This window comes from Crocuta crocuta, unplaced genomic scaffold, assembly GCF_008692635.1.
Source record: "Crocuta crocuta isolate KB4526 unplaced genomic scaffold, BGI_CrCroc_1.0 scaffold130, whole genome shotgun sequence".
Taxonomy (NCBI): Eukaryota; Metazoa; Chordata; class Mammalia; order Carnivora; family Hyaenidae; genus Crocuta; species Crocuta crocuta.
This window is the reverse complement of record NW_027527920.1, coordinates 16373037-16375247: the sequence shown is the minus strand read 5'-3', so window position 1 is coordinate 16375247 and position 2211 is coordinate 16373037. Positions and strand designations below refer to the sequence as shown.

Here is a 2211-nt window from a genome sequence, read left to right as displayed (position 1 = left end):
GAAGCTCAAAAACATCATCAAAGGTCATATCACTTTGCTTTCTCCACGCCTGCTTTATTTTAACCTAGCCAGACCTTGTGGTTGGAAAATGGCTGCCCACAATCCAGGAGCTACTTAATCTTTTTTTCATACAACATGTTGGTGATAGCCCTTCAATTTTTGTTGTTGTTATGCTCCCTGATTTTCCAAGTACATGCAAAAGAGAAGGTTGACTCTGAAGTTCTCTCGGAATATGAAACAAACAAAAACTTCCCCAAAAGTCCACAGCAAATTGCTCCTCTCATTGTCCCAAATTGTGTCATACCCATTGCCAACCAGTAACTGTGGTAGGGATGGGATTATGCTGCTTTATTTAGGTTGGAATTATGCTAATTTGCTTATATTGGAACCATGTGCTCCAGTATGCAGCCAGGGCCGGGATATGAAGGCTAAAAACTGGGGGTGTTAACCTAGATAACTAAGAGTGGATAACGGAGAAGTTACCACAGGATCTGGCAAAAGGTCCAGAGCTTGGCTGTTGACAACGTCATGGAAACCCCTAGCCTCAAGCCACAACTGCCTTGCTTTCTCTCTCTGGACAGCTTGGGTTGTAACAAAGTACAGCAATTGCATATTTGCAGCTGAATCTACCTCCTTGTTTCCACGCACATCTGGGGTCCAATGACTCCTTGCCTTGCCGTTGCCCTCAAGCCGTTGGCTGCTTCCTTCAATTTGTTAACGTTGGGTGTGTCTTCTTCAGTGTTTCTTCTGCCTGGCCCATACTGCGTACACTGAACCAAAAGAGTTAACCATTGGCTACCATTGGAGAAAAACCTTACTTCCATTTCCAAACTGAAAGGAATTGAGGTTTAGTTATTCTGTCTTCTTTTTATTGTTTGTGGCTTCTTCAGGCCAAGTTCCGAACTTGCGCCAAAATAGTGGCTGTGCGACCAAACCTCCCTGGGCCATCTCTGCAAGATGAAGGCACTGGCTTGATCCATTTCCAAGAACTCTCCCCGCTGTCCAATTCGGTGGCCCTGGATTCGCGTGGGAAGAGGTGATTGTAGACTTGAGGGCTTGTGTGAGTGGAGTGTTTGGGGACCCGAAGCCCACGCTGCTTTGTGTGGTCTGAGGGAGGTTTTGCTCAGCAAGGAATTCGACAAGCTGCACCTACTCCAAACGCGGACCGAAGTGGCTTGGTCTCCCTTCGCCACGCACGAATTTTCCGCGCCGAGCGCTGCGCAGCCTCCAGGGCTGCAACGACCGGGCCAGGCCAAGTGCAGCGTCCGGCATCCAGCGCGGCTTGCTCGGGAACGGCAGCCTCCAGGGCGCTGAGGCCTCAGGCTGGGTGTCCTGGGCAGCGGATCCAGATGCGCCCGCAGCTGCGTCTCTTCCGCGCCGCTCTGCTGCCCGAGGCAGAAGCGGGACAAACCAAAGGAGGCGCCAGGGTGCCTGCCGCCCTGCTCCCGGGGGCACGGACGAGGCGCCCTCCTCGGGCGGCCCGGCCCTGCTTCGCGGAGTGCCTGCGCGCGTCTCCCGCCCTTCGCCGGCGGCCCCCACTCCGGCCCGCCTCACCCCGCCGCGGGCTTTGTCNCCCCCCCCCGCCGCGGGCCCTGTCCCCCGGCCGCGCGGCGGCCCCTCCCCGTTCCCGCCGGCTCTTCCCCACCCCCTCCGCTGGCCCCACTTCCTCGGCGCAGGCGGCTGGAGCGGGCCGGGGACGAAAGGGTTAACTCGGGGCTCTTCCCGGCGCGGAGGGGTCCGGAGCCGAGCCGAGCGCGGTGCTGAGGCCGCCTCAGCGAAAAAAATGTCCGCCTGAGGAGACCCACAAGTTCTATTCGGGGGGACCGCCAGCCCGCCCCGGGAGGAAGGGGCGGCCAGGCCCGAGAGCCGCCTCCCCCGCCCGGATCCGAAAGCTCGCGCGGGGCAAAGTGAGCCAAGCCGCCGGGAGGTACACGGGGAAGCCCGAGCCCGCTCTCCCGGCCAAAGTGAACTTTAATCGGGGTGGTTGGATGCGGAGACGGGGCGGCAGGTAATTGCGGAGACGAGCGGGAGGGGTACGCNGCCGGAGCGGAGGCGCCCCCGGCCCGCGCCCCAACTCCGCACCCCTTTGTACAGAGGCGAGCCTGGGGTTCCCTCCAACTTGGGGAGCGGAGTGGCGACAGAGGCGAGAGTCGCGGACGGCCAGGCCCGCGGGCGGCGCGCTCGGCCTGCGCGCCCCGTTCGGCACTCGGC

General features: G+C 59.4%; 1 protein-coding gene across 6 annotated transcripts in view; it reads left to right on the top strand.

The window, feature by feature from the left end:
* The first annotated feature begins 1739 nt into the window (after positions 1-1739).
* The window catches only part of TCF12 (transcription factor 12), a 361796-nt gene continuing 361324 nt past the window's right edge, over positions 1740-2211 (top strand). For 3 of the 6 annotated variants that reach the window (XM_077748056.1, XM_077748040.1, XM_077748024.1), the window contains exon 1: positions 1742-2008. The gene's annotated coding sequence lies outside the window, so the exon portion shown is untranslated. Of the gene's footprint in view, positions 2009-2211 lie in introns of all 6 variants that reach the window. The other 3 variants (XM_077748014.1, XM_077748032.1, XM_077748047.1) reach the window with 3 other exon arrangements.